Source organism: Tachysurus fulvidraco, chromosome 3 (assembly GCF_022655615.1).
Source record: "Tachysurus fulvidraco isolate hzauxx_2018 chromosome 3, HZAU_PFXX_2.0, whole genome shotgun sequence".
Classification (NCBI taxonomy): domain Eukaryota; kingdom Metazoa; phylum Chordata; class Actinopteri; order Siluriformes; family Bagridae; genus Tachysurus; species Tachysurus fulvidraco.
Window position 1 is genome coordinate 9,457,656 of NC_062520.1, and position 6,918 is coordinate 9,464,573.

Sequence of the window (6,918 nt, forward strand, 5' to 3'; positions counted from 1 at the left end):
AATGATTGGCTGTTTAGTTACTGCAAAAATGTGTATATTAAAAATGTTCTTATTAAAAAAGCAAGATGTTACCACAGTGAGACTCAATGGAACTGAATGACAATGACCATACTTTTTGCCTACTTGCATTTTAATATTTGTAGTGATAGTAATCGTAAGTGATAGTAATAAGCCACAGTCCTGTACATGAATAAGTCTCTTTGAGGCACTGCAAACGGCACTAAAAGTTATTAAATTTTGTCCTGACTCTCATGTTAAGCTCCAAAAACTCCAACAGCTATATTAAGAAAATATATGAAAAGCAAAGGAGCAGTTGTTCATGTGGGCCAATTGGTATTCATGACGGTAACAGTTCAGGAAGGACATAATGAATTAGCACAAGGTACAAGGATAGTTGTGATTGTTGAAATTGAAATCCAATTAAGTCTAATTAAGTTATACATTATATATGAGTTTCACTAATGAGAAGCATGCTATAGCTGCGTGTGTACTTAATATTGTATTTGTGACTAATTCTTTTTATCAGTATAAGTAAACCATCATTTAAGAAAATCATAGTTATACTGTCATTTGTATTAACTTTGGAGAATAAGCTATTCTGCGGAGTATTTTTTAAAGCTAAAGAAATTTGCATTTTAAGACTGTAAAAAAACCAACAACATAATTATTAAGTCAGGAAGAAAAATATTGTATAACATGAGGTTTCAGAGTTGCTGTAAGTCACCCTAAAAATGCTGTAATAATAAATCATAACTAGAACTGTGGAGAATTTTATGCATATGTCATTCAACAGCTATAAAAACAAAACAAAAAACAGTTCCATCTTCAGAATGAAAGAGAGTGAGTGAGTGAGTGAGTGAGTGAGTGAGTGAGTGAGTGAGTGAGTGAGTGAGTGAGTGAGAGAGTGAGTGAGTGAGTGAGTGAGTGAGTGAGTGAGTGAGTGAGTGAGTGAAGAAAAAAGCAAACAGAAGTGAGAGGGTGAAAGAGAAAGCATCACTATAAAAGAAAAAATGATTCAAGATAGGAGTTCTAGCCATATTCTTACTGTTTCCCTCATTCATGTTCAGGTTACCATGGCAACATGTACAGTAGCATATGCTCCTACTTCTTTTTCTTTTTTTTTTCTTTTTTTTTCCATGTCCTGTCATTGATCTTTGGCTTAAGTGTATTCTCCTATTCTAGTTTAGTCTTCTAGTAGTTTGTATGTATACCCTGTTGTGTCTTTGTTCTATAGTGCTTTTAATTACTGCGTTTGCATTTTCTTCTATATGTACTTTTTTGAAGATTTCAGAACCTTGTTAGCGGCCCCTGGTAAATTGTTTGCAGGTTTATGATTATAGATTCACACACGATAACCCTGTCTAAAAATATCCAGCTCAGTACCTGCACTTGCATCCTGCTTCTCCTCAAATTATGTTACACTTACTAAACATGTAAGACACCAAATCTACTTTTTTGAATGAGTGATGGTTATTTTTGTATTACAATCTTAGCTATTTTGGGGAGAATGAGTGAATTCAGCTCCCAGTGTTTCATAGATTATTTACATTATTTACATTTAGCCAACACCATTATCCAGAGCAATGTACAAAAGTGCTTTGAAGGTCTATCAATGAATAGTTAATCAGTACTGGTTTGGTGCGTCACATCCTAGGATACTGTGACACTTTGTCCTATGAAGCACTTTTTTATCAAACAGTAAAAAAATAAGTGCTAGTTTAAGTATTTCAGAAAGTGGTAGGTAGCGCTATACTGTACCTGTCGTTTGAAGACACTCTAAAGGAAGTTCAATCCGTCACTTACTGTATGTGCCACAACAGAAAAGAATCTCCATGTATGAGGCAAGCAAGCGTCATAGATCGATAAATTCTGCTGAGGGTTGTAGCTAACAGTATGCTAACATTATTTGGTCTGTGCAATTTATTTGACAGAGTGCAGAACAAAATGCATAATAAATAATAAAATACAATGCGAACAGTGATTGTGGAGTAAAGAAATAAATGAAAAGGAATTATAGATTACTTTATCTATTTATTATTTATAACTATATAAATATACTTTATAGATCACTATATTATTTAAGTAGCTATATATAACTGAAATATAGTCGGCTATAATTAGATTAGCTGTATCTAACACACCCAGAGCTGTGTGGAGCCTTGGGGAAAAGATACTTTGTGTTTGCAGTAAAGAAACCATTTGCTTTCAACCAGACCTTACATTTTAGATAGTAAACAAATAATAGGTGTATAGTTCTAAGAATATGTGCAGTGGATGAAGAACACAGCACAAACAACATCATAAAATGGTTGATTGACTTGCAGCACAAAAATAACCTTTACTAAAAAGAAATAATGTCAAAATGCATGCTGTCTGATAAAATTTGCATTTTCCTTAAGCTTTATGATTCCCATAGACTCTTGTTGGACTAGAGTTACCAGATCAGTTCTGTTTGGCCACAAGACAGCAGAGCTGCTTTTGTGGGCCACCCAGATAACAAATGAGTGATGGCCCAGTACTGGCCCACATTACTGCTTTCATTTGGCCAACATACAGTACTTCCATTAACAGCATGTGAAGCACATTTTGTTTGACCTGCAGTAAATCAGTATCAACATGAGTATAATAATAATATGTATAATAATTATAATAATAATACAGTGCTTATGAAAAGAAGAGAAAGGCTGCAAGCAGTTTAATTGAGAATAAGATGCTTACTGTAGTATAGTTTTTCAGATTTAATTATATTCATGGAGAGAAAGTTTGTACCTCAAACCACTCGGCTGGTATAAAAATGTGCTGTACGTTATGGGACATTACACTTGAACCAGTTAAATCTGTGGCGTATTCTGTTTACAGGAAAAAGCTTGTTCTAATAGCATTTGCTTTTCTGCCTCTTTAAGTCAAAAAACAGTGCTCATTTGCCATTCCCATCTGTCTCAAACAAAAAAAGGCTTTCTCATGGTTTGTTATAGCCTACAAAGCAACCCTGTTTTCCCATAAAGAGCTTTTTTAATGTAAAAAAAAATGGGTATGGTTATTGGATAAGCAGTGGCCTCAGTAATTACACATTTATAAGTGATATTTTAATAATATTTAATACTAATTTACCCCCATAAGTTAGTTTGTATGTTTTGTTGTGCCAATCTACGATTTTTAGGAATTGTTCTATTAAAAGCAAAACTTGGAAGCATGGGTTAAATGTTCAGTGCTGCTTGATCTCTGTAGCTGTAATAGATACGGACCTTCTCACTTTAATCCTCTTTTTCTTATAACATATTCCTCTCTACTACAGAGAGACATCTATATTCCCTGATTCCTAATAGATAATTGTAACCTTGAGCAAAATTTAATTGCTTATATAATAATTGATTATATACTGTGTTTTCGCCCAAGACTATGTTAATATAATCAATGAAACATTTCCTGAAGTAATGAATTACTGAAAGAGAAAGAAAACCCCTTTTTGCTTATTTTGAGCATGTTTTTGTTTGCCATGATTCAGCCTTTTTGTTATTTGGCTCTGTTCCTGATTGCCATCAGCTTTTTGAAAAGATTTAATGAAATAATTTGTTTTGACATTTTCATATATACAAGGACAACTTTAAAAGCAAGCAAACCAAGCAGAAGGAGGAATCTGAGAGATAGATGAATAAAGCACGTGATCAATTCAGCACCTTAGTGCCGAATGATCAAAATCAGCTGCAGGACTGGATGTGAATGAAACCTTTCTAGCAAGGTTCAGAGAATATTGCTTAAAAGATTAACTTTTATTTTCTCTCTTTCAAAGAATTTCATCTGCTAATCGAGAAGGTCAAAATCTGGTTAAAATGCAATTTGTAACTCGTTTCTTTTTTTACTTTTGTCATTTTCATCCATGTCATATGTGCATGTTCCTGAAATAAATCCCCCTCTTGCTTGATTTAAAAAAAAAAAAGAAAGAAAAAAGAAAAAGTATGTTTTTGAAAAATAATTGTGTTAGGACTTTGGACTTTGGCCATGTGCGTTTTGTTTATGTTCCTCGTCACGTGTCTGCCCCGCCTTTGTCTATTCCTCCCACCTACACACACCTGTTTCCCATTGTTATTGCCTTGTCTATTTGACTGTGCCACGTTGCTGTAATGTGTCTGTCTGTGTTTTCCCCTTGTTTCTGTCTTCCGTCTCTCCCTGGTATTAATTGTTTAGCTCCGCCCACTCATTGCTCACCATGGACACTAATCACATTCCATCTCTTCCCCAGGTGTCTTGTCTTTGTCTCTAATCGTCTCTGCTTGGTTATTGGCTCCTGTCCACTATATCTACTCTGTCTGTTCACTTCCCTGGTGTTGGTCGTTGTAGGTGTTTGGTTCATGTTGTTCTCGGTTCCTGTTCCGTGTCCTGATCTGTTTTGCCTGCCTGTATGTCTGTTTCTTGTTTTTGTCCAGTAAAGTCCTATCTGCATTTGGATCCTCTCTTGCCTTTTGTTTCACCGTGTCACATCGTGACAGTTGCCTTGTGCAGCGCGGACTCTACTGTTGTCTTGTCCTGTTGTCTTGTCCTGTCTCTAGTCCATGTTATGTTTCGTGTTTCCTTTGTTATTAAACCCTGTTTATTTTGCTATCCTGCGTTTGGGTCCGTTTTATTCCCACGTTGGTGACAAATTGACACTCTGGACATTTCTTTTTATTATTTTGAAATTTAGCTTTCTTCTGTTTCCCCTCACTTTCATGTCTGTACTAAAGAGCTTAGATCCATCGGGATTAATAATGGAATCTATAAATGTAGAAATCTGAGGATCTAAGGGAGGAATAAGGAATTGCTGAAATTTCAGACTTGCCTAAATTTGATTAAAGGTTGCATCAGTGTTCCTCATCCTTCTGGGTCTCATTCATATTCTGCTGTCTCTCTAGTTGTATAAAAACAGCTTCTGTTTACAATAGGATGTAAATGAATGTGGAAAGGCTGTTTAAATTATGTTTCCAAAACACTTATCCTTAAAGGATATTTATACAGAAGAGCATGAGGGAGAACAAGAGAGAGAGAGAGAGAGAACATTTTAAAAGCCTATGTATTGTGTGTAAAAACAAAAATGTTAACACACCTTACATCATCATGCATTTTACATTATCTTATGTTATGACAGCAGTGCTTTAGAAAAGGGAGATCTTTATACATTACTGTCATTTGATGGAAGGATTCAGTGTGACTGTCTTGTCCTCGATTCTCTTTCACAAGGAGGAATAAGATGAATTTGAAAACAACAATGATGATACCCTTATACTCTCCTTTCTACACTCTACTATCATTGAGAAGGGCAGCTAGTGGGGGTATGAAGTGTATGTGTTCCACTTGTCCTTTCTCCAGTGGTACAGTTTGGTGCCTGCTGGTTTGTGATATGTCATTATTACGTGATGTACTGTTGTTTGGAGACTGGGTCACCGGTTTTGGAGCATCTATCGATACGGAGGAAATTTCTCCAACCCACTACTTGTCTTTTTACTCAAGTCACCGCTGTGTTAGTCATAGAGATTAAACCAGCAGGGCGTCCTACAGTGGCTTGCATTTTGTAGTGTTCGAACCTGCAACTGTAATGGAATTATATGTAATGAATCTACATAAAATATTTCATAATAATGTAATAATAATAAGTGTGATGGCAGGATTAATATACGTAGTTTATAAAATTATTAAAGATAAAACATAAATGGGGGGGCACGGTGGCTTAGTGGTTAGCATGTTCGCCTCACACCTCCAGGGTGGGGTTCAATTCCCGCCTCCACCTTGTGTGTGTGTGGAGTTTTCATGTTATCCCCGTGCCTCGGGGGTTTCCTCCAGGTACTCCGGTTTCCTCCCCCGGTCCAAAGACATGCATGGTAGGTTGATTGGCATCGCTGGAAAATTGTCCCTAGTGTGTGATTGTGTGAGTGAATGAGAGTGTGTGTGTGTGCCCTGTGATGGGTTGGCATTCCGTCCAGGGTGTATCCTGCCTTGATGCCCGATGACGCCTGAGATAGGCACAGACTCCCCGTGACCTGAGGTAATTTGGATAAGTGGTAGAAAATGAGTGAGAGTGAATAAAACATAAATATAAGCATAAATGGTGTGAAAGTATTGAATACCATTTGTATGAAACCCCTAGATAAGTTTTGGTTGTCATTATTATTATCACACAATTAGTTGAATAGAATCCACCAAATGTCACATGATCTCACAATATCCTACAGCTGCTTCTGAAAGTTTGTTGGAAACTATATTTAAACAAAGAGCAAGAAACTGTGTTAAACTACGTTTAACTTATTGTATTCTATATTCACTATTTTTTTAAAGGTCTTATATTTTTGTGTGTAATATTTTATGTGTGTGCATGTGGTAACTTGTTACTGCTGTAAAACAAGAATTTCCCCCATGGGATCAATAAAATCTATCTATCTATCTACCTACCTGCCTGCCAACCTACCGACCTACCTACCCACCTACCTATCTTGGACCAAGCAGCTAACAACAATGTTCTAGAAAAGTACAAATAAGTTCAGAACTAAACATCCTGCTGACCATTAAAACCAGATTTTAATAAATGGAGAGAACAAGGAGCAACAGGAAAACATCTTTCATGGAAAACATCATTGACTAGGTAAAGAGGGAATTAAGCCTACAAATGAAACATCCCTTGATGTTGTGATTCTTGTAAATTTTCTGTTAATTTGTCTTGGTTTTCGTGACTGTGTTGCCGACATAATTCGATTTACCTACCCATTTTATAGTACCTCTAGTAAATTACACTGAAAGATGAGCCTTTTAAGTTCTTGAACACTTTGTATGCAGCGAGAATAAATAAGGAACATAATGAGTTTCTTCACCCATTGACAAGAAATAAGATGAGATCCAAAGCACAAAGCATGATGCCTTAAAGTATATTTTAAAGTGGTAAATTGCTTGAAA